We start from the raw sequence: 27,141 nt of genomic DNA, 5'->3' as shown, positions 1-27,141 counted from the left end.
TGAGTTAACCAAGCAAACTCCTACTTAGAAAGTAATATGTCAAATTTATAGCACAATCTTAAGCTTGATGAAATGAAGAATTATATCACTTTTTCTTAACAATTAAAAAAAGACTGCTTGGATGATTTAAGAAAAAAAGAGTGAATATAAAACCATAAAAGGAAATTATGTTATAAAAATGGAGTACAAATCTTGGCCATAGCAGCTAAATTCCAGCAAGATGATGCATTCCTTTTGGCAAATCATAGCATGATTTGGTTACATATGTTAGGTTTGGGGTCCCTTATGTTTTCAAGAACTAGAAAAGGATTTGGAATTGAAACACATTTAATTGGAAAATCCAGGGTAACTGGTACTTTAAAAAAGTAACAAAAAAGCCCAAAAAATAAAAAGAGACAGGAATATAAATAACATGATAAAATCTTAGCCCATTGTAGAAGATCATCAATTTATGAATTAAATACAAATGAGAATAAAGTGAAACAAAATCAAATTCAAGATGGATCATGCAGTGAGATAGGGTTGCTCAAATAATAGCCCTCCTATAATTGAGAAAGCTATTTTAATTCACAGATATTTCAGCTTGTGAAGGAGGCTGGGGATGATGAAGGAAGAAAGATCAACTGAAGTGGTCGCAACAAAGCTAATAACCAGTGGGCAACAAATGGTGCAGCAAAGATGGTCCCACGTCCCTCTGATGTTACATGTGGATTCCGGGAGAATTTCGCAGTAAGAACCAAAAAGATAAAACTTTTGAATTACAATAGGAAGAGGAAAATGTGTTTAATTTTGAACAGAAAAGCCAGCTTCACAGTTATCACATATGTAATCAATCTTCTTTAAAAAATTCATTGAAACTAGCAAAGAAGCAGAAACTGTTCAGAAGTCTTAATCATTATAGCACAAAATTTCCTCTAATTCAATACCAATGTCAGCACCTGATCATTTTTGAAAACCAAAATACAGTATTTTAACATGCTTTTTTTTTTTTTTTTTTTTAGACAGAGTCTCAATGTGTCACACAGGCTGCAGTGCAATGGTACAATCATAGCTCACTGCAGCCTCACTCCAGCCTCAAACCCTTGGGCTTAAGTGTACTTCTTCCTCAGCCTCTCAATAGCTGGCACTATGCCTTCCCTCCCTCCCTCCCTCCCTCCCTTCCTTCCTGCCTTCCTTCTCTCTATCTCTCTCTCCCTCTCTTTCTTTCTCTCTCCCTCTCTTTCTTTCTCTCTCTCTCTCTCTTTCTTTCTTGACCAATTGACATTGTCAATGTGTAACATAAACTTCTTTCTCTCTCTCTCTCTTTCTCTCTTTCTCTCTTTCTCCCTTTCTTTCTTTCTTTCGTCTCACTATGTTGCCCAGGCTGGTTTGCCTTGTCTTGAACTCCTGGCCTCAAGCAAGCCTCCTACCTTGGCCTCCCAAAGTATTGAGATTACAGGCATGAGCTACTGAGTCTGGCCTCTAACATTCATATTAATATCACAATTCCACAGAGGTCCTCTGTGTTATTGAAACAGAGTAAAGAAATTACTACTATCAATGACAACTCACCTGTTTCAATGAGAAAACACTTATCACCACAGCTGACTTTTCATAGTAATATGCCGTGCAAAGGCATGACATTTGAAAATACAGTTGACCAGGAAAGTATCAACTACAAATCCAGCTCTTCTTTGATGGTATGCTTCAGCCAGATCTACTTAGTTTGTGTATATAGTGTGCATATAGCTTGTACACGCACAAACAAACATATTATATATATATTTAAAACCACATGTACATATAGAATTGTGACTTCATATATATACACACACATACATTACATGCATATATATGCTGAATATATAACTATATATCCATATCTATATCCCAAATGATCTTAATGTAACCTCAGCTGGAAATAAATTGTGGACTCTTACCTTTTCCCATTGTTCACATTTGGTAAATAAGTTCAAGTCCCTAGGGAATGTTTCTTAGACAACGCCTTCACTTGGGAAGTCAACAACCTAACTATAACTTATTTTTACCAAGTATTGCCTGGTAACATTTTTTCCTTCCAGGCTGTTCTTTTTTAAGATCAAAGACAGTGTCTTTCATTATATAATATGTTCCACATGAATAGCAAAGGACTAAGTACATATGATGGAAACACACATTTTAATTGAGAGAAAGAAGGAAATGAGAGAGGCAGAAAGCAAGAAATGGAAGTAGGTTACAGAGCTTCAGGTCATCTGTCTCTAGTCAAGGCCCATCAGACATAAATCCCTACTAGGACCTAGACTAGGATAAACCTAAACCTTGAGGAAAAGCAATCAAACAATGCCATGTGACGTCCCCAATAATCTCAGACTTTTGTTCAGACTTTTGTCCCAGACTCTTGTGACACAGGTGAGGAGAGAGAAAATATAATACCGGGATCAATAATTTTCCTCATTGATTGTAAAAAAGAACTTAAGCTATTTAAGGGGAAAAAGAATCTCTTCTCTGTAAGAATACATTCCTAACCCTATAATCAACATCTTCCACTTCCACACACCATACTTCCAAATCCCCATTTGTCTTTATTTATATTTCTCTCCTCACTGTGACTTGAGGTTTGACCAATTAACATTGTAAATGTGTAATATAAACTCCAAAACAGTCTTACCAAGTTTTCTATTAAAACCACAATTACTTTTGCACCAACCTAATAGTTCCACAAAAGGTACAATGTCCTCTATGAGTGTCTCACGAATAATCATTGCCTTCCTTTTAAAAACAAGAACTAGAAAATAGATCTGCAAGTACCAAACCTAGGCAGCACTATGGGTCAGAGCATGCACGTAAGAGGCAAATTTGATGAAGCAGGAGTGAAACAGTGAACAGATTCAGGAGCATCAGACTTCACAACATCCGAGTCATGGCCTGGGCTGCAGCTCTCTTGGGAGGGATTTCAGTCAACCTGGGAATGTGGTCTTGTACTTCATGCAAGCAGCCACACTAGGAAAAGACTGAGGTAAAAAACTCATAGGTTCTTGTTTGATGTGATTACTTTTCCAGGGCTGATGCATAAGGTTTGAAAGCCTAATAGAGTACAGAACAGTGAACTTTTGTTTCTTGTCTATTATATATAGGCTGATGCAAATTGGTTTTCTTTGCGTTTAATTAAACTATTTGATCTATAGCAACCAGTGTCGTTATGAGGAGGGGGGTGTTCACCTGCTTGATTCATTCAATTACTCAGCAAATATTTACTGATTATATGTGCAAGAAATTTTGCTGCTCATTCTAAGGGATATGTAAATAAATCAGATATATAAATTGTTTTGTAGTCAAACTCTCAGAAGGTAATATATAAACACAAAAATTATAATGTATTTTTGAATAATACATGCAAGAATGTATACTACTTATAATACTAACTAGATCTATGTAATATAATGAGTAGAGATTAAAACATACAGTAATTTAAAAGAGGAGTCTATAGTTTTTACTTTAGAAATATAAATTCGGATTTATGTTTCACGTGGAATTTGAGTTAAGGTGAAGGTTTGCATAACAGTTTTATTTTTTAAAAAGATATTTCAGACATAGAGAACATTGGATCAAAAATCACACAGAAAAATTTCACCTTTGAGCTGCAATAATTTACAGTTGAGTATGACCAGTGTCTGTTCCATATAATAGCAAATAATGAGAAAAAAATTAAATAGATTGTTGATTCCAGAGCATGGAAATATGACTGACATATTTGAGCATCATTCTATAGGCAATGGGTAGTCATTAAATATTTTTGGCTCTTCTCAAATAGAGAAGTGATATAATAAGTACTGGTCTTCAGGAAATTGATCTGGCAGTCAATTGATCTGGTAGCTCCAGAAGTACACTCAGAGTGTCCTCAAGGCACGGAAAGATGAGAGCTAAGGAAAATTATGGGGAGACTAATGTAGCTTCCCAGAGTTCTTGATAGTTGAATTAGGATAGTGGCAGAAGGGAGGATGAGTACTTAGTACATGAGTAACAGACACTGTGAATGTAGAACAAATAATATCTCACCAGTGAACAGAGATGGGACTAAAATAAAATTCTGAAAGATGATAACTAACAGATGACAAACCTGCACTCCAAGAGGCATTTGTAGAAGCAACAGATTCAGTCAAAAGAAGTGTAATATTCCTGGAAGATAAATGAGATCCATTATGTCACTGCAAAACTTGATATAAGGATTATACTACATTTTCCAAAAATTTACTGTTGCTTTTAAACAAGGAAATAAGATCCCTATTTGAAATGTTTCTGATCTTTGGTTTTCTGACATTAGAAAATAGACATAATTGTGCACACATTTTTTAATATGAGATGGAGTAGGTATGGAAAAGGAAAGTTTGATTTCCCTTCTACATAGAAATTTGAATCCTCAAAATATTATCAAAATGACTCTTGGACAAAGATACTATCCAGTTTTGTTGTTTCATTGGTTTTCATGTTTGAGTCTGTTAATTCAGTGGCTTAATAGTAGGTTAAACCTCAGTCTGTGTAAAAGTGAGGGTTACTTTTGGGAAGCATCCAGAGTTACCAAGCTCTTTTTTCTGCAATTTCTTTACTTCCAGATATTGATGTCCAACTGCCAACCAACACTGTGGGCTCTCATGCCGTCCTTTGGTGACTCAGCCCTCTTCTCTCTGGGGTTCTTTTTGTCCTGTATTCCCCTTGAAGACTTAAAGGTCTGGACTTTTACTAAGTACAGGTCTCCATCAACATGTGTCTAGTGCTCTTCCAGACTTCCAGGGCCTGGCTTCCTGTGCAATGACAGCTAATTACAAGGAAAGCCCATCAAGTTTAACCACTCATTGACTGTTTTAAAAAAGACTAAAAGAATATATCTCAAAATATTAAAGCTGGTTATTGCTGGGCCAGTGAGGAATAGAACCTATATGGGTGTGTGATTGTGCATGCCTGTGCATACACACAAGTGTATGCCATGGGAGCTATGGGGAAATTCAAAAGCACAAACTTAAAAATCAAGTAAGTTAGTTTAAGAAAATACTAGCACAGCTTTGAAAACATACGAAGGGAATGCAGGCAGTATCGCTGTGTCATGGCTATGGCATAGGGACTAAATTCACCAGGTTTAGAGTCAACAGCCTGGGAATCCTGTTCTACCCTTTATTGACTGTAATGTAAGGCAAATTACTTATATTGAATATTTATAATATAGGTAACAGTATCAATTCAAACTTTGCTTTGGGAAAAGGATCAAGTAATAGATATTTTGCTCTTAAAGACACTTGCTGTCATACCAAGAACTCATTGATCATTGCCTCTTACTGTTATCACAGTGGATTGCTTTTATTTTATTTTCCTTCCTCTCTTTCCTCCTTGTCTTTCTTGCCTTCTTCATCTTGTAGTAAAGGATTGGTTTTGTGTCTTACAGGTATAAAGAATTCTCCTTTATACCTAGATCATATGGTGGTGAATTCTTACAGATACTATTCATATATCCTGAATTTCTATTTCTATGAGAAGCATTAGTCTGACAAGGAATCTGGATAAAATGATATGTTTTATGTAAATACATATTTCTGACTTGCTTCCCTCCCCCTCAAAACAAGTTAAAATAATTCACAGTCCTACCTTACATCAATGCCATGCACCCCAAATTTGAAAGAGCAAGGAATATTACTCTATTTGATCTTGTCCATCTAACCATGGAGAAATTGCGTTTTATTCTTACTTGCATTTGCATTTCACAAGGTACATGGAAGGTTGAGCATAATTTTCTTTTTTTAATTTCCTCTTTGGACTTGCATGTGTGAAAGTTAAGTGAGCATATCTTTTACTCATTTTGCTATTTGATAGATGTTCTTTTATGTTATAATAGTCCTCTGTATTTTAATGACATTAATACTTTGTCTTAAATTGATTTACAAATATTCCAGTCTTCCATTTGTTTTTTGAGTTTGTGTTATATTTTTACGTTCATTGATTTATTCATGTATTTATTCCTTTATTCAATCATTTTGAGCAGCCAAAGGTATCTATAGATTCCTTTATAGCTTGAGTCTTACTGACTTATTTAAAAGGGCCTTGACACCTAACAAGAATGTTCTAACAGTGAAGGGGAGTCCAGAGCTCCTGGGAAGGAACTGACCAAGGGCAGATTGGCAGATGAGAGTATTTCCACAATTACGAATTTTTGCATTTCTCGTCTGTAAATTACCGCATGAATTTAGGACATATTTCAGTAGAAAATGTGTCTCCATCTTCTTGATTTCTTCTTGATTTGTATTAAGTTTGCCTCCCTCCTTCCTTCCTTCCTTCCTCCCTCCCTCCCTTCCTTCCTCCCTGCTTCCCTCCTTCCTTCTTTTTTCTTTCATCTTTCACTCTTCAGTGCATTTTGATGAATAGAAGCTCTTAAATTAAATGCAATCAAATTTGACTACTTTTCTTACAACTCGGCTTTTAATACTTTCATTCCATGTGATCCTAAAGTTTTCTGTATCTTAACCCAAAGTTTTTATAGTTTTTTCTTTCCTGTGTAAATCTGAAATCTACTTGAAATACAGATTTGAGCATAATATATAAGGCACAGGAATATTCTCATGTTTTTTCTTCTTTGTGGATAAATAATTGCCAGCTGTCACTTACTGAAAAATATTTAATTTCATCTAACTTATTGTTTTCACATAGGTATGTTTCTTGGCTTTCTGTAATCTAAATTGGCTCTGGCCTTGTCTTCTCGCCACTGAAATTTACAAAGCCATAAAAGTTCAAGTTCATGTTTTTTAGTTCAGCAAATGTCTTCAATGCAAAACCAGCTTTGATGTCTGGGGTTTCAGCTTTTATCTTATTTTTAGCTGCTTATTTTTCATATTTTAAAATAACGTTTAATTTTATTTATTTTTTTAATTGACAGATAAAATTGTATATATTTATCGGGTACAACAGGATTTTTTGAAGTGTAGAATAGTTAAATCTATGTAATTACTTCACATAGTTATCATTTTGTGAAAAGAACATTTAACATCCACTCTCAGCAGTTTTCAAGCCTTATTCCACTTCTTCTAATGCACTTATGAAGACATTTTATATATTTTCATAAATTTTATCCAGCACTATTTTCCATAGCAAGGCCAATGCTGATACCTGGTACTTGCACCCATGGAAACAAATGCTATTTTATTTCACATGTATAAAGAATTAATGAGAATAGAATTTACTCTTCTGGAAGAAGACAAATAGAAATTCATATTTATTTTCTTTAAGATGGCTTTGCAGTTTCATAAAATAAAATATTGTGTTAGCTATATAATTAAATGCCTCCCCTCTCTCTCTCCTACACACTACGCACACACACAAACACGCAAACACCCACCTAAACATATGGCATCTATTTCTTGTCTTACTATCTAATTCATTGTCTGTTCTTGGCATGTTAGACCATATTGTTTATTTTTTAATGTCAAGTAAGACAAATCCAATCTCATTAATCTTCATAATTTTCTGGATATTTTTGGATATATCTTCTTTCATATTCACTGTAAACTAATGTCCAATTGCCAAAACAAGAAAAATAAGAACAAATGCAATGAGAACAAAACTTTGAGGATACTTCTTCTGAGTGTACTAAATTAATACATTCATTTTGTAACAGTTGACTTTTTAATACTATGACATCACAATCAATAATGTAATATTTCTGAAGAACATATTTTATATGCTCCAATGAGATACTATAATATTATTCAATTAGACTTTATTTACTTTTATGTTAAATTTATTCTTAAATATTTTATTGTCTTTCTTTTGTTTTGAAGTAGCTATTTCCAGCTAGCTAACACTAGTACAACTCTTTAATACCACTACAGCTAATGAATTTGGGGATATTATGCTCTGTCACTTCATCACAATTACTTATTAATTCTGTTAATCTTTACTAGAGTCTTCTGGCTTTTCTAGGTACTCATTAATACAATTTATCCTTAGAGTATTTGTCTTTTTTCTAATATTTATTGAAACCATCATTTTTGATCTCAATTTATTTTGCATACCTCATACAACAATGGTGTATGAAATTACTTTGAAAATGATGATGGTATTACTTTCTTAATTATCATTTCCTAGTTTTGAAAGATGCTTGCCATTGTTTTTTTATTAAATGATTTTCACCATACTCAAAAAGTATCTTTATATTTACAGCGCAGTTGAGATTTAGTAAATAATTACCGGAATATATTGTTATAAATATGTGGTTTATATATTTTAATTTACCTGATACAATTAAATATGCAATATATTTTATGATACTGAAGCACACTAATCAACCAAAATTACAATATTGTATTCTGTTATTTTCCTGCTTGAAGTGAGTTTTCTTATATTTTATTTGGACTTTGAGATATACACACTTAAGGAAGATTGGACTGTATCTTTCCTTTTTTTTATTCTTTACAGGCTTTCCTATTAAAACTATACTTCTAAAAATAAATTAGGGAGCTTTTTGTCTTTTCCCAGTATCTAGAATTTTTAAATTATCATTTAGTTGTTGTTAAGGGTAGATACAGCTCAACAGTAAACTCGTGTTAAATGCTAGGCCTTTAATCAATTTTTCAATTATTTCTATACATTATTTTCTATTCAATACTTCTTCATGGATTCCTTATAATAATTTATAGCCTTCCAGTTAACAGTTTTCTAATTAATTTTCCTTCAGTAATATCTAATATTTTTGTATTATTCTATATATTCTGTATCTATGGTTTTGCTTCATTTTTCATTTCAAATGTTGCATATACTTTTCTATCTATGTATACATATTTGTTATTAATAATCTACTATATTTAAATATTTTAATTTCATTTTTTTCTTTCCTAGACTGTTTAATGTTACCATTGTAGTAAATTTTGGCTCAATTTCTTATGCAAATTCAAATTGATATTTCTGGAAGTTTAGCATATATAAACAAATATTGGGTTTGATGTTTTTAGAAATGCATTTATTTTATTTGCTTCTACAACCATTTTAACTGCTTATATTGAGAAAAAAATAAAGAAATATTGGTATTTCTTACAAATAGATAATGTAGAAATAGTTAAAATAGGGACTTACGAAACTGAGGTCCACATGATCTACTCAGTTAGAAAGAAAAAGCAAATGTCTGTTTATTACACAGGAAAACAAACTACTAATAACAGATTGTTCAATCAAACAGCAGGTGAAAATCTGTACTTTTGGCCTCAATATTTGCATTTCTGCTTTGGCTAAATAGTTGCTTCTATGATTTCTGGCAATATATTCGTTCTCATAGACTTTTATCCTGTGTTTGGAAACTGAGCAAACATTGACATATCCTATTTACTAGAGATTATAAACATATGTTGCGGGTTGAATTGTGTCCCCTCAAAAGATATGTTCAAGTCCTAAACCCCAGGATCTGTGAACCTTATTTAGAAATAAGGTCTTTGCAGATGGAATCAAGTTAAGATGAGGTCATGCTGAGTTAGGATGAAGTCATGCTGAGTTAGCATGAGCCCTAATCCAGTTTGACCGGTGTCCTTATAAGAAGAGTAAAACAGTACCTGAATACAGAGACGCACAGGCAGAGTCAGTGCAATGACGGAGGCAGAGACTGAAATGGTACAGGTGTAAGCCAAGAACCACCAAGTGTTGCCAGCAGCCACAGAAGCCAGGACAGAGGCAGGGAAGAGACACTCCCTCAGAGCTCTCCGAAGAAATTGAGATTGCTGATGCCTGTATTTTGATCCTCTAGCATCCTGAGCTGTGAAGAGAATAAATTTCTGTTGTTTTAAGCCATCTAGTTTGTGGTAATTTATGAAGGCAGTCTTGGGAAACAAATTCACTACTGTATAAATTCTAAAGTTATAGAACCAAAGAAAAGCACATACTTCACATTTCATGAGGAGAAGAATGGTATCTGTCTTGTTTATTGCACATCGTTAGCACCTTTCACACAATATGTGATTAATAAATATATTTAGGAAAGTGAATATGAATATAGAGTATTGTTGCATGCTACTTTTATGGAAAAACAGCTGAGTTGGAGAGAAAAGAAAAACTTCAAACAGTTGAATATAGATAAATAAAGATTAAATAATAAAATATAAACAGTAATGTTAATAATGATTTTATAAAATAATATATTGTGTCAGAGGAAACATCTTGGAAGAAATTAATCTTGAACTTTTATTAAAAACATTTCATTTACTTATTTTTTAACAAATTATTTATTATTTGTCCCCTGAATGTAATATAATGATGAATATGGCTAAAGAGGAGATAGTGTGAAGTCAGCAAGGAACAAACAATAAAAGGGAAATAAATAGCGCAGGTAATGGGAGCAATACAAAGCCCATCACGGCTACAACAGAAGGACTCAGAAGGAAATCTTTGTGAAACAAGTTAATATTGGCCTTGAATACCATATAAGAATAAAAAGACAGTCATTTGTGTTCTCACTTCTCATATTTTAGAATAGAGAATATGAAGTAAACAATTTTTTTTAAAAAAAAAGGAAGCGCCTCAAGACTTTTTGCTGGAAATATAAATGAAACAGCATAAACACAACAGAGAGAGTTAGTGTCATTGATGTTACCAAGGATATTGAGAAGACTAGCAATTTGCAATGGTGATGGGTAGGAAGGGGTGGGTGCTAAATTTAGTGTTACATGTCCTTATGCAAGTACTAACAAGTTAGAAATCTGGTAGAACCTACATTGATTTTTTTATCATTGCCGCAAATACTTATTGCAAACTTACTAGCTTAAAATAACAAAAATGTGGCCAGGTGCAGTGGCTCACGCCTGTAATCCCAGCACTTTGGGAGGCCAAGGCGGGTGGAACATGAGGTCAGGAGATCGAGACTATCCTGGCTAACACGGTGAAACCCTATCTCTACTAAAAATACAAAAATTAGCCAGGCGTGGTGGCGGGTGCCTGTAGTCCCAGCTATTCCGATGGCTGAGGCAGGAGAATGGCATGGACCCGGGAGGCGGAGCCTGCAGTGAGCCGAGATTATGCCACTGCACTCCAGCCTGGGCAACAGAGCGAAACTCCATCTCTAAATAAATAAATAAATAAATAAATAAATAAATAAATAACAAAAATGTCTTAGCCTATAGGTCTGGAGATCAGAAATCTTAAATGAGTCTTACAGGACTAAAATCAAGAAAACAGCATGGCTGGTTCCTTCTGGAGGCTCTAGGGAAGGAATCTGTTCCAAGTCTCTTACAGCCTCTAGAGGCTGCCTGCTTGCCTTGGTTCATATCCCCTTCCTTGTCTCACTTCTGCTTCTTTGTTATGTCACATCACCTACTATTGACTTTGCTACTGTCTTATAAGAAAAATTGTAATTACATCAGACAAATCTGATGAGCTAGGTTAATCTCATGACTGCATGATTCCTAGCTTAATCACATTTCTTAAGTCCCTTTTACTGTGTACGGTATCATTCATGAGTCTTGGACATATTTGTTGGTGCCTTATTCAGCACACCTTTGAGCCCAACAGACAGCTCTAAGGATGAGATTGGAAAAGGAAGAGAATTCCTAACTAAAGCTATTTGTTGGTACAGATTTTTAAAAAGCATATAGCTCCACAAAGAGCTACAAAATGTTTCCAGCCTATGGAAGAAACTACAGAAAATGGCTACATCCTGTCTGCCAATAACAGTAAATATATATTATATTTAAATCCTACTTAGAGTTCTTACTAGTTGTGTTACTTTTAGAAAGTCACTAATATACATAGATTACAAGGCCAAAATTGTTGACTCTTACTTCCAACAGCCTCTCTGATTTTATAGGTAAGTATTTCTTGAACTGGCTAACTGTAAGATAATCGTGCAGCACACGGCCATATGGCTCTGATCTGAATGTACACAGCGGTACAAGCTTAAGAAAAATTAGATAGAAATAAACATAAAAAGGATGCAGACTCATTTTCTGAAGAAGCACAAAGGGAAAACTGCTGTCATGCTACTCTGGCCCTCTTCCTTGCCATGCCCTATTATATTGAATGACATTCATCAAGCTGGGACCTTGGCGGGCACTGTTTGACAGCTCCATCTTGTGTCCTCTGATATCTACTCAAAAACGTAGTCCTGTAAAATACACTTCCTGATTTTTCTTAGACTTCATCTGCATGCATCCATGTAAACTGCCACTATTCTGGTTTTAAAGGCCATTATTGCCTACCTAGGCTATGGGAAGCACTCTCACATCAATTCTGGCTTAGGCAGGCTGAGCTTTTGAAAATTTTGAACATCTTCAAAGTTTTGAAAGTCTTACCAAATGCCTCCCTACATAGCCACTTGCATTACTCTTTAGTGTAAAAGCTGAAATATTGGATATCTCCTAAAGGATCTGATTTCAGATTGTATTATGGGCATCGTCATATACAGCATTGCCCTCATTCCCCTGCTCCAAAACACAGGGCGTTTCAGATCCTTGGCCTTCTGAATTCCATGTTCTCTTCCTGGATTGACCTTCCTTCCTCTTTCTCTGGTTAATTCCTCTCCTTTCCTTATAACTTAACTCAATGATTACTCCTCAGGAATCTGGTCCTTGACCTTCCCAAAGTAGGCGATATATCCTCAAAGTATCATGCATATCTCACTTATAGCATTACTGGTGGTTCAATAATCTATTGTGTAATTAATGGTTTCATGAATTACACAAATATTAGGCTGAAACTTCCCTGACTGTAGAAACTATCAATATTTTATCTCAGAATTTTGTTTCCAGTGTCTTAGGCATATTCAATAAGTGAATTTTTTGAAAGACTAAATAGCTCAAATAATAAGTAAAACACTTCTAAGTGGAGTGAGATAAGTAAAACATTTCTAGTCAGATTAAGAACTGTCATTTCAAGCTAGTGCAAGGGTCAAACAAATCTAATTAAAATAATGAAAGGAGAAATCTTGTTCCTAGACACGTACCACAGAATGGGGAAGTGAATCTGAAGCATATGGCAGAGGAATAAAGGTCAGCGAGTATAGATTTTATTCATGTTTCTCAGTGTATGAATTTCAGCATCCCAGCTTGGAAAATCACCTCAATAGTTTCTGTTCTGGAGATTTATCTATTCAGCTAATCCTTTTTTTTTTTTTTTTTTTTTTTTGAGACGGAATCTCGCTCGTCGCCCAGGCTAGAGTGCAGTGGCGCAATCTCGGCTCACTGCAAGCTCCACCTCCCGGGTTCACGCCATTCTCCTGCCTCAGCCTCCTGAGTAGCTGGGACTACAGGCGCCCGCCACCATGCCCGGCTAATTGTTTGTATTTTTAGTAGAGACGGGGTTTCACCATGTTAGCCAGGATGGTCTCGATCTCCTGACCTCGTGATCCTCCCGCCTTGGCCTCCCAAAGTGCTGGGATTACAGGCGTGAGCCACCGCGCCCAGCATAGCTAATAATTTTTATCAGAGTATCCTGGAATCCTAAGAGCTCAAACTGGAAAAAAAATTAAAGTCTTTGCACAATCTTTCATTTAAGATAAGTGAATTGAGAACCAAAACATGACATATTTGATGAAGGAAAGTGGCCACGTAGTGACAAGGGTAGATACACTTTAAATGCAATGTTAACACCTCTTTAAAGTCTTTGAGCATCTTTAAGATTCGATTGAATTACAAAACTAATGGTTTATAAGCCTATTATTCAGATAAATGAAATGTCTACTAGCACATTTAAGGCAGTTATAACCTGATATCTGCTGAGCTTATTCACCAAAGGAACAGTTGAATGCATTTCTAATCAACTAAAAATTCAAATGCTAAATGATCATTTGGTCCATTAAAAAGAAAGTAGCAGGCTTTCCAAATGTACCAATACTGGTAAACTTAGAATCCAGCCAGGAAAATACTAGGAAGACTTGCTGCTAAGTTTCCTTTGCTTATATTTTTAATAGTTATATTTAAATGTATAAAATCAAATATATTTAAATGTTTTAGAGTTCTTTTTAAAAATAGCAGTTTATCTAAATCTTAGCAGGGTGGATTGATGAAAAACTTAGAGACATACTATTTTTTATTATCATTTTTTGCTAAATATATTTTCAGAGGCATAATTTGGAGGTAGTATTAATCAGTAAATCAATTGTCAATGTCAAAGAAATAAATACAGAAAGAAAGAGAGAGAGAGAGAAAGAGAGAGAGAGAAAAATCTACCAATATTTTAAGTTTTAATTGGCAAAAATTGTGAAGTATTAAAAGTATCAAAATGTAAAATAAAACATAACGATGCTTCCTGTATTAAAATATATAGCCCTAGGACAAAATTTTAATTTTACAATTTGAACTTTAATCCCAATTGTAGTCTGTGATTTATGATAATAATTATAATAATCATATTCCCTTTAAAATTTTTTATTCAAAAAGCCTAGTGTTATAGTGAACAAATTATAGTATTTTTACTTTTATTCTTCTAAGATAATGAAGGTAGAAATGAAGTTTAAAAGAACTGAAATAATTTACACAGGGCATAAATATGTTAAATTAGTAAAAGTGAAGAAAATCATTTTATATACTTTATATTTGTAATAAAGAACCAAAGGTTAGTTAGCTAGCTTTCAAAGTTTGTATTTTTTATAAACTTAAATATATAATTCATATTATAAATAAAATATACAAAGATAGTTACAACATAAGTTTTAAAACCAGTATATTTTGACATGAAAAATGTACATATCAAAGTTAATAACATGTACTCCTTATCAAGTCAAAAAAATTTCTGTTAAACTGAAAAGCTTCATTCCTAGATAAAGAAGCTGCAATTCAATAGTGATTAAAAAGAACAAATTATTTCCATGATAGATGGGAATTGAACAATGAGAACACATGGACACAGGAAGGGGAACATCACACACCAGGGCCTGTTGTGGGGTGGGGGGAGGGGGGAGGGATAGCATTAGGAGATATACCTAATGTAAATAACGAGTTAATGGGTGCAGCACGCCAACATGGCACATGTATACATATGTAACAAACCTGCACGTTGTGCACATGTACCCTAAAACTTAAAGTATAATTTAAAAAATGATTTCCATGATATATTCATTCAATATAATGTTCACTTTCAAAAAACATGGATACTCTAGTAAAACTGTCAAATGAATCAGGCCTGGGAAGGTTGAGGTCTTCAGCTGTATAAGTTTTATGTGATCATAATTACTTAATAGATTGATGTGGGATATAATGAATGTAGGTGCTAAACATGGCCATGCTTTTAGGATTTTAGAATCATAAACTTGGTTTCTTTAACTGGCAGGTATTTTTCCCTGGTTTTCACATCTTTATTGAAATAATTTAGGACAAAAACAGAAATCTTGCTCAACTAGATTTTCTTCTTCTAAACTACACAGGAAAACTTAGTTGGTTTTTTAAAAAACAAAATAATAAACTTTTCTGAGCAAATTGTTGCAGAGGAAAACCTTATTACTCTGCATCTCTCTGCTTATGACTTCAAATACCAGGTGTGTAATAAACTTGAAGGTCAGTTCCGAAAAAATATTTGCAAATATGGTTTAGATGTTACTTTTCCTACTTCATATTTGCATAATAAAAAAGAGTTTTGAAGATTGAAAAGCTTTTTATTCATTCACCACATTAAATCTCCATTGCCTGATAATTTTTTTATAAAATACAATTCTGATTTCTCCCTCATTCAAAGGGTTGCCTTTTTCAAAAGGGTGAATGGCAAGCTCCTTATGGTTACATGCAGTAGCTTTCACTGTTTGTCCCCATCCACATGATCTGCCTGTAGCCTCTTGCTGACATTTGCTTATGATAATCTTTCAGTTCCCTAAATTGCTATTCTTGGATTCACCTCTTGGTTGAATCTGTACCCTCTGCTAGAAGTTTTTTGACTCTCAATTTTGATTTTCATGTGCCATGTTAATTTAAACTGTAAAATATAACTCAAATTTCTAGAGAGCCTTCCCTGAATCATTGCCCATCAATGCTCCGGTCTGGCTTCTGTGTCCCTGATCAGTGTTCCCATCATATTATGGGGGTGTCTCCTACAGTTAGACACAGTTTCATGGTCACCCCAGTGCCTAGTACAATTTCAAAAACATTATGTTCTCAATAAACCTTTGAAATAAAGTAAGTAAATAGGTAATGCATACTACTTTATGCAAACCATACCGGTAGCTATAAAAGTCAAATAATTTCACATATAAAAATAATTTCACGTATGTATATGTATGTGTCTAGATATATGTATGTGATATTTCAATCAAGTGCTTATTAAATAACTGAAAGAAATGTTACTAACAATTAACACAGAGTAGATAATCATAGTTAGCATAAGAAACTAAAATGGAATGAGTATTCCCAGATTCACTCAATACACACAAAAATGAATCTTTAGTAAAGAGATTTAGACATCCTCACAAACTAGTGGAGGAAACAGTTATTATGGTTGGGACCTTAATATACTGCCTCAGTGCACTGAATTCATTTTCAATTAAATGTGGGTGCCCTTGGCCTCTCTCCATAGATAGATAAGCACATTCTGAAGTTTAATTGGATATACATGTCCAATATATACATGCAATTGCATATATATGTGTGTGTGTGTATAGGCTTGAAACACAGTAGATATCAATTTTCAACCTAACTGTAAAATCCTTGAAGACCAATGTGTACAAGTGTTGTGAGGTTTGAAATGTCACCCAACTCTAGACTGGAAGATAAAAATCCATATTGGTCATGACTGTTAAGAGATAAGTAGCTACGTCAAAAAGTCCTATAGTGTAAGATCATGTACTTATGGCTGCCATAGTATTTATTTATGATATTTTTGTAAGTTTTGCTTCATTTACCTCCTCCATTACTTTGTTGCCCATTATGAGCAGTAACCGTCCACCTCCCCGAGCTAAGCAGAAAGTTTGGCATATATTAAATGCTTTAAAATGTGTATTAAGTTAAACTAAATTAAATGAATTTCAATTGAATTAGAAGTACTGGCAACTTCAAGGTGCTGCCCTAACAGGCAAACTTCATGAAACTCCAGGTCTAGAGCAGACAATGAATTTAAAGAGTAGCTGGTCATCAGAACTGGCATACAAGATAAAACAGTATGGGGGAGATGTCCCGTTAGTTGGGGGAAGACACACATCAGAAACACAAAAGAAAGAACATGAAGTTGAAATTAAACTAGGACTTGACAAGAGATGAGTTTTCTTTATCTTAAAGTAGAGTTCATTGAATCCCTAAACCATGGATGGAATTTACACCAGATTCTGAAGGTTTCATTGAGCCTGAGATAAAATTTGTATGGCCCTATCCTGAGAAAGAGATACAAAGTAGGATAAGTAATCAGAGAAGACATATTAGGAAACGTGTCTTTCTAGCTGGTAGATGGCAGCATAATTAGGATATAAACAAGAAAAGATAACTACTCTACATTTTCAAGAACTGTTTCAATACAAGGGATTAATTATATAGGTGATTAAAAAGTTAAAAGTGCAAACTGGGACAAGGAGATGACCTGGAAATTAACAAAGAAGCTGCTGCCATCCCAGGACTAAAAAGCAAAGGTATAACTGGAATTTAGAGAGTGTTGTCCAATGTCACAAAAACCAAGCAGAAGTTGACATGAAGGCACCTCTGTCCATCAAGGCCCAGAACAGCAAGAAGATACAACTGCTTCCGGAGATGCTGCCCATGACAGAGAGGAGCTAGTTCCTTTCTCCCATTTTAGGGTTTTCTGTAGTTGCCTTTTACCATATTTAGCAATGGGAGTCTGAAAAATATACATGTTAAGATTTAGCACTGCTACCATACAGGATAAAAGACTAGATCTGAGAACAAAAAAGCCAAGATTGAAGACAGTCCAACATACTTTTAATGGCAAAAATCGCAATTACATTTGCACCAACCTAATATTTGCTACTTAGATTCCATATTCTTTATCTTATATATAAATTATTATATAAAAGACGTATGCATATGTCTATCATGAGACAATTGTCAATTCAATAATCATCTCAACAGTGGTGCTGAGGCAACTGGATATTCACATGCAAAAAAATAAAGTTGGATCCATATGTTATACTACACATAAAAAAAACAAATTTAAAATGATTATTAACCTGAAATTATACAATTTGTAGAAGAAAATAGAGGAGTAAGTCTTTGTGCCCTTGGGTTACGTGATTTATTTTAGATATAACACTGAAGGACACAAGCAACAAAAGAAAACAAGTAGATACTTTGCTTCTATTAAGATGAAAAACTGCTTGCTGCAAAGAATATCATCAAGAAAGTGAAAAGAAAACACCCAAAATAAAAGAAAATACTTGTAATCATAAAGGGAATTATATCCAGAATATAGAAAGACCTCTTAAAACCTAGCAATGGAAAGACAAATAACCCAATTAAAAAATGGGTAGACTTTGGGTTTCCAGTCCAGCACGTAAGGAGCTTAGAAGTCACCGCTGCACTCCAACAATTAAAGAAGCGGAACAAACTGAAAAATTAACAACTCTTCTTAGGTAGGGCAGGAAAGTGAGGTCACAATGCAAAACCACTGCTATAAAATTTGGAGACACAGGCAGGTGAAAACAAAGAATCACAACTTTACAGAGCAGAAATGTAAGAGTAGCAACCTCCTTGGGAACTGTTGCTGGGGTAGGTGAACCTCAATTTTAATTGATGATTTGCTGGAGGCTGAGTGTGAACAAGTCTCAGAATTAAAAACTCTTGTGGGAAGTCTACACTTTTATGAGTTTTACTTCCCGGAACACGACCTGGTTTTTGTAGTGAATATTGGAGAAAAATCCTCTCATGTTTCTGGCAGGAGTAAGAAAAAAGAAACCGTTTTGAAATTTGCCAAAACACTGTTCTTCTTAATAATGCCTGCCCTCAGGAGAAAGTATTTCAAAAGAACCTAATTTGCTGGGGTTTTTATTAAAGCCTAACTGGCCTGGGGGAAGGAACATACCCAAATCCAGCCCTCTCTAGCTTTTATGTGGGGGAAGGGAAATAAAGCACTCCTGCCCCCTCTAGCCATCCTATCTCTCCAAAAGGGGAAAAAACTGAGAGGCACTGGTGAAGGTCTCAGTCCAAGAGCACAGGCTCACCAAAAGACTAGATCCTAACATAAGACTACAGAATACTTCCCCTTCCCCCACACATTGCTACTGCATTATAAAGGTCTATTTGCAACAATTCCTTTTACATCATGTCTGCCTTTCAACAAAAATTAAAAGGCATACTAAAATGAAAAAAGAAAGTTTTTTGAAAAAACTGAACAAGCATCAGAATCAGAATTAGGTATGGCAGAAATGTTTGAATTATTAGACCAGTATTTTTTTAAAAAAGAATTATGATTACTGTGCTAAGGACTCTAACGAGAAAAGTAGACAACACGCAAGTACATAAATAATTTAAGAAGAGATACGAAAATTCGCAGTACTAGAGATCAGAGACACTGTTACAGAAATAAAGAATGCTTTAATGGGCTTATTGATAGACTGGATATGACTGAGGAAAGAATCTTTGGGCTTGAGGATATGACAAAAACTTTCAAAACTGAAAAGCAAAGAGAAAAATAAATTAAAAAACCAAAAACAGAATATCCAAGAATGGAACAACAACAGAATACATAGTGTATGCATAATGAGAATACCTAAAGGAGAAGAAAAAAAGAAAGAAGCAATATTTGAAGCAATAATGACTCAGATTTTCCCAAAATTAATATCAGGCACCAAACCACAGATCCAGAAAATTCACAGAATACTAACAAAAATACATGCCAAAAGTTATACTTTGGCATAGTACATTCAAGTTTCAGAAAATCAGAGATGAAATTAAAAATCTTAAAAAGAAGTGAGAAGTTACCTATAGAAACAAAGAATTATATCTGACTTCTCAGAAAACATGTAAGCAAGAAGAGAGTAAAATATTCAAAGTGTTGAGAGAAAACCCACCAACCTAGAATTTTGTACCCTGTGGCATAATCCTCCAAAATGAAGGAGAAATAAGGACTTTCTCAAACAAACAAACAAACAAAAAATGAGCTTATTACCAGTAGAACTGCCTTGCAAGAAATGTGAACAGAAATTCTTTAGAGAGAAGAAAAATGATACAGGTCAGAAAGTGAGAGCTACATAAAGAAAGAAAGAACATCATAGAATGAATAAGTAAAGAAGAGAGAATCAAAGGGAATACTTCTAACTCAACCTATGAGGTCAGCATTACTTTACTATCAAAAACAGACAAAGACATTAAAAGAAATATTCTCTCATAAACATAGATGCAAAAATTTTCAGTGAAATATCAGCAAATTATATCTAACAATGTATAAAAAGAATTATACATCATAACCAAGCACAATTAACTAATGCAACCTATCCCATCAACAGGTTAAGTATAATAAATCACATGATCATATCAATAGATGCAGAAAAAACATTTCATAAAATTCAACACCTATTCATGATAAAACTTTCAGCACACTAGAAACAGATAAAACTTTTCCACTCTGACATAAAACAATTATAAAATGCCTGCAAATAACAACATACCTAATGACGAAAAACTAGAGACTTTCCAGCTAACATCAAGAATAAGGCAAGAATATCCTTTTACCATACTTTCAGGCATTCTAGAAGTCCTAGTTAATGCAATAAGACATGAAAAGGAATTTAAAATTCTACAAATAAGGAAGAAAGAAATAAAATCATTTTTGTTCACAAATGACATAATCATCTATGTGGAAAATCTGAAAGAATGAACAAAAAAACTTCCAGGAACTAATAGGTGATTAAAATAAGGTTACAAGATACGTGGTTAATATACAAAAGTCAATCGTTTTTGTATATACCAGGAATGAACAAGTGTAATTTGACGTTAAGAACACTTTACCATTTCCAATAGCACCTGGAAAATAAAATATTTAGATATTAATCTAATAAAATAAAGACCATCTGAGGAGAACTACAAAACTCTGATGAAAATATTTTTTAAAAAACTAACAGAGACATAGTCTGCATTGATGGGTAAGAAGATCTAATGCTGTCAAAATGTCAGTTCTTCTCATCTTGTATAGATTTGATGCCATCCTAATTAAAATTCCAGCAAGTTATTTTTGTGAATATCAGTAAACTGATTCTAATATTTATATGAAGGAGCAAAAGACCCAGAAAAACCAATTGAGAAGAACAAAGTTGGAGGATTGACGCTACTTCACCTTAGGACTTACTGTAATTGTACAGTAAACAAGACAATGTGACACTGGCAAAAAAAATAGACAAACAGATCAATAGAACAAAATAGAGAGCCCATAAATAAATCCACATAAATATGGCCAACTGATATTTGACAAAGGAACAAAGGTAACACAATTGAACAAAAATATTCTTTTCAACAAATGGTGCTGAAACACCTAGATGTGCTATGCACATAAATAAAGAAGTGAATCTATACACAGACATTCAAACCTTTATCAAAATTAATTCAAAACTGTGTTAAATGCAAAACTATACAACTTCTAAAAGATAACATAGAAGAAAATCTAGAAGATCTTTTCTATGGGGATGACTTCTTAGAGTGACAAAGGCAGATCAACAAAAGAAATAATTGATAAGCTGGACTTCATTAAAATTAAAACCTTCTTGTCTGCAAAAGATAATGTCAAGACAATGAGAAGACAAGCCACAGACTGGGAGAAAGTATGTGCAAAAGATAAATTTGATAAAGGACCATTATCCAAAATATACAAAGAACACTTGGAACTCAACAATGAGAAAATGAACAAGCACATTTTAAAATGGACAAAACACCTGAAGAGACACCTCACCAAAGATACACAGATGGCAAGTAAGCATATGAACAGATGTTCAATATCATATGTCATTAGGGAATTGCAGATTGAAACCACAAGGAGATACCTCTGCACATCTATTAGAATGACCAAAATTCAAAACACTGACAACACCAAATGCTATTGAGGATGTAGAGAAACAAGAATTCTCAGTCATCACTGGTGGGAATGAAAAGTGTATAAAACGGTGAAAGACAGTTTGGCAATTTCTTACAAAACTAAACATACTTTTACCCTAAGATGCAGCAATTGTGCTCTTTGGTACTTACCTAAATGAAGCAAAAACCTACTTCCACACAAAAATCTGCACCTGGATGTTTATAACAGCTACATTTATAATTGCCAAAACTTGGAAGCAACCAAGATGCCCTACAGTTGGTGAGTGGATAAACTATGGTACATACAAACAACAGAATACTATTCAGTGCTAAGAATAATTGAGCTATCAAGCTGTGAAAAGACATAGATGAAATGTAAATGCATAATACTAAAAGAAAGAAGCAGTGGCCAGGTGTGGTGGCTCACACCTGTAATCCCAGCATTTTGGGAGGCCTAGGCAGATGGATCACTTGATCCAGGAATTTGAGACCAGCCTGGCCAATGTGGTGAAACCTTGTCTCTGCTAAATATACAAAAATTAGCTGGGAATGGTGGTACGCAACTGTAATCCCAGCTACTCAGGAGGCTGAGGCAGGAGAATTGCTAGAACCTGGGAGGCAAAGGTTGCAGCCAGCCAAGATCACACCATTGCACTCCAGCCTGGGGACAGAGGGAGACTCCATCTCAAAAAAATAAAAGAGAGAAACAAATCTGAAAAGTTTACATACTGAATGATCCCAACTATATGACATTCTGGAAATTGCAAACTGTGTAGACATTATAAATATAAGTAGTTGCAAGTGACTGGGGTGAGGGAGGAATGAATAACTGGAACAGAGGGTTTTCTGGCCAGTTAAACTATTATGTAGTATACACTGCTATGGTGAACACATGTCATTATACATGTGTCAATAATTATAGGATGTGAAACACTAAGCAGGAACTCTAAAGTAACCTATGGATTTAGATGATGATGTGTCAATATAGATTCATTGATTGTGAAAAATGTCACAAATATACCACTCTGATGTGGGATGTTGGGGAGATTATGGGAAGTATGGGAACTCTCTGTACTTACTGTACAATTTTGCTATAAATCTGGAACTGCTCTAAAAAATAAAGTTTATTGATTTTTTAAAATGGGAAAATTATTTGAAGGCTGTCGTCCAAGTTATACACATAAGCACAATATACTATAAAGAATGTATAGCATGATATACAATAAGCATATAGACACATGCTCAATATCATTAGTCATTAGGGAAATGAAAATTAGAACCGCAATGAAGTATCACCTCACGTGCACTCAGATGGATAAAATCAAAAGTTGTCAATAACAAGGACATGAAGAACTTAGAACCCTCATACCTTGTTGGGAGAATATAAAATGATGTCATGACTTTGGAAAAAAAATTCAGCGTTTCCTCAAATTTTAAACATAGTGTTACCATGTGACCAAGAAATTCTACTCATTGCTATATACACAAGAGAATTGAAAACGGAAGTCCACATTCATAAAGGTGTGTACACTAATGTTTACAGCAGTGCTATTTATAATAGCAAAAAGGTCTTTTAACTGAGGAACAGGTAACTGAAATTTTGTATATTCATATAATAGAGTAGTATTTGGCCATAAAAATAAATGAACATTGGTACATGCTAGAGCATGAATCAACCTTGAAAATATTATGCTAAGTGAAAGAAACCAGGCAAAAATGAGCATATATTGTATGATTCTATTTATATGTAGTGTCAAGAAAAGGCAAATCTACAAAGATTTAAAGAATATGACTGTTTAAAACTGAAGGGAGGAATTGAATTGGAGTGGGGTCATGAGAAGTAACCACAAATGGGCATAGTGTTTCTTTTTGGGAAGTTGAAAATGATAGTAAGGATGATTGTACAACACTGTGAATATAAAACCATTTGGTATGAAACCACTAAAAGCACTGAATTATATACTATAAATGTTGACTTTTATAATGTATGCATTATATTTCAATAAAGCTATTTAAAAAGAGGGCATTTGGTTTTTCCAGATGAACAAAAGAAAGCTCTTTTGAATCCCCTCCATCAATAAGTTAGTGTTCATGCTTCAGTAACCTAAAAGAGCTAAGATCGTATTTTGAAAACCATGGCAAAAGCAGATTAAAACAAAATATTTCATTTTCACAAGTACACATAGCCTGTGAGGATGGACACAGCCGGGATAGGATTGTTTAAATCCTCACCTGTGAGATTTCCATGAAAATCAGCCAAATTAATGGGGGGAAAATGAATGTTTGTGTCTGAGTCAACATATTGCTGTGTATTAAGTCACTTATCAGGTGTCTATCTCTATTTATTTTTATAAGCCTTCTCCATTTCCTTCTTGGTTAAATTGCATGATATGTGTCGTTCTGCTTCAGGAAAACCATCTGTTGTGTAATTATCACCAGGGACTAACCATTATCTCAAGGTGCAGAAATTCAGCATTATCGGTAATATGAATGCATAATTTATCATGCTTATGTACCTAATTGAAAACTCAAATATATCCATTTAGAACTCCAGTTAATCAAGAATGCTGTTTTTTAAGAAATGGCATTTTTCTCCAACTTGTGAACAAAATAACTTTAAACCTCAAAATGTACTGAGAAAAAAAAATTTTAATGGAAAATGTCTTTTCTTTAAAACAACTGCACTTGATTCAAGAAAAATTAAAGGCATAAAATTAAATTTTATGAAAAAACTAAATATTGTTTTAATTGGCATATGGTCATGTGTGACTTTGAAGCTTTATTACTATTTGGGAACATAGAAAAGGCAATTATAGCAATATGTGACAATGTTAATCAGAATATAGGGCAGTGAGCCTCACCATAATGTTGTTTTTTTCTGAATAATTGCACAAACTAGAGAGAAGAATATGAATCATAAAAAATTAAAAAGATAACAATGACTGAGGATAGTTTAGGTTATATTATAGCCTCATTTTAATCCCTAGACACAGGTTTCTGTATCTACTAGGTAAATTGTGTGTCAATAGAAATGTTTCATTTTCATTAGGGAATCTCATCTAGATATATGAAATATTATTTACAAAAAATAAAAATAGGGTATATTCATCTTTATCTATACAGTGTCTTTTTAAATATTATTCCTGTCACCATAAATTAGTTTCCAAAAATTATAAAATTTGTAAAATTAATACTTGTATGCAGGCTCCAATTTCTTCTCTTAGGAATTACTGAAGCCTGCACTAAATAATAAAATCATCTTAAACTTTTAGTTACTGTGACATGTAATACACCCAACAGGAACATTCCTGGTCTGTTCTTGCTATGTTTCTGAATTCTGCGAGTGACTGTGAGATTGGACACATCTGGTTTGTATATATAACTTTAGAATTCCTTGAAGGAATTCTGTAACCCAAGAATTCATATAAATAATAGAAGGTTTAATTGAAAAGTAATACACAGTTAGGCATATTTATTTTAAAAAAATACAGAATTACTTATCCTGTACTTTTTCAACTGACTTTTAATCCAACATCAAGACTGAATTTGTGAGAACTTTAACCAGCAGTTACTCAAGGAAATGCTTATGGTGTAGTAGTCCAGGGGTTCTTGGGGTGTAGTCCTGGAACTATCATTATCAAGGTTACATGAGACTTTGTTAGAACTGTGGAATCTCCTGCCCGACCCCAGGCCTTCTGAATGGAAACTTACGGGCCTGTGCCAAGCAATCTGTACTTTAACAAGCCCTCCAAATGAGTTCATCATGCAACCAGTTTGAAAACCACTAGTCTAGTTTATGATGACTACTTTGATCTTTCAATTCTAGGTTGTCTTCGTGTCTCTTTATGGATAAACTTTCCAGGAATGGTCATTTTCTTATGTCAGGAATTAGGTGACCTTCTGTTATTCTTACTGGCTGGCATCTTTTGAACATCTCCTAAATATTTTGATATGCACATCCCGTCCTTCTAAAATAGATTTCCAAATACTAAATTTCTCCCACTTCCTAGTTGCTAGTAAGTGGGTGCTTGGCCTAGGTTATACCAATTAGATGCACTCAAATGAAAACTAGATGTGGAAGGGGCAGCATAAAATCATAGCCACCAACATGTGGACTGATCTTTGGATGAGCACAGTGGTGGGGCTGTCTAGTTCTTTGGGGCTGTGGCAGAACTTCCAATGTTCAATCAATATCCTTGTCCACGTCCAACGGTGAGCTATGGCAGTTGTGGTGTTTTTAGCAGAACATTCTCCCTATGTGTTTGGGTGCAGCTCCTGGCTCCATTGTTTCCAATTGAATAGCACCAAGCCTGGTTCGTTGTCCCTCCTGAAAATTCTGTAACTCCCTCATTTCCTTTAATAAAAACTTGCATTTCAATCTTGCTAAAGTAGATTTTGTTGTTTCCAACTGAGAATGCTGAATGAACAGAATATTTGAAAAGAATATTTATGATTAATTATTGGGAATTCTCCATGTCTTCAGCTGTATCGGGCAAATGAGTTTTTAGTTGGCATCAGCTGCACTTTTAAGCTCTAAGTGCTTCCCTCCTTAAAAACACAATACAAGTGGAATGCCCACACTTCAGTGACCACTGACAGTTACTCATTACCAAGGAAGAGCTGCTTTGTGCTTGCAGTGTGGTTCATATTTCTGCTCTCCATCTTCTTCAGCAGTCTGTCATCTTCCTAAGTACCTCTCTGTTTTGTTGCATTGTTTACTGTCTTTGGTTCAGTTCCTTCAGTATTGTCCTTGAGTGGTACTTTGTTGGTGGGCTGATTTTATGGTTCTTGGCTTTTGGTCAGGCACAGTTTCCAAAATGAGCCTGACCTTGATACTGCACTGAGCAGAAATCCATGTACTCTTGATTACTTCCTACATATACAAATTGCTCATTGCCCCTCCACCCTTGCCTGCAGCTACTAGGATTTCATAATTTAGTCATCTTGTATCTACTTTGTTGTAGTGTGCAATTCCAGGATTGAAATGTTTTTATTGAAAAATTGGAATGAAATGAAATTTAGTACGACGGTATTATGAAATGAATTTTTAAACTGTTAATTTTCATGTTGGAAAACAATTGGTGAGTTGCCTCTCATTTTGAGAACATGAGAAGAAAATAAACCCGTATCAACAAATCAAAAAGTAATAAGAGGATAAATAGAATAAAATCAGGGAGAGTTAGCCTCATATTACCCAAAAAACACAATAATTTAAATGGCT

General features: G+C 34.3%; 1 long non-coding RNA gene across 7 annotated transcripts in view; it reads right to left on the bottom strand.

Moving 5' to 3' along the window:
• Positions 1-27,141, bottom strand: part of LOC129051625 (uncharacterized) — a 214,512-nt gene that overhangs the window by 152,915 nt on the left and 34,456 nt on the right. For all 7 annotated transcript variants that reach the window (XR_008516005.2, XR_008516007.2, XR_008516006.2 and 4 more), the window contains exons 2-3: positions 9,558-9,757; positions 4,097-4,155 (exon numbers count right to left, since the gene is read on the bottom strand). This is a non-coding gene — a long non-coding RNA (uncharacterized LOC129051625). The remainder of the gene's footprint in view (positions 1-4,096; positions 4,156-9,557; positions 9,758-27,141) is intronic.

The sequence above is a fragment of the Pongo abelii genome, chromosome 17 (genome assembly GCF_028885655.2).
Source record: "Pongo abelii isolate AG06213 chromosome 17, NHGRI_mPonAbe1-v2.0_pri, whole genome shotgun sequence".
Lineage (NCBI taxonomy): Eukaryota > Metazoa > Chordata > Mammalia > Primates > Hominidae > Pongo > Pongo abelii.
The sequence above is the reverse complement of the archived record's forward strand: the minus strand, read 5'-3'. Positions and strand labels throughout refer to the sequence as shown.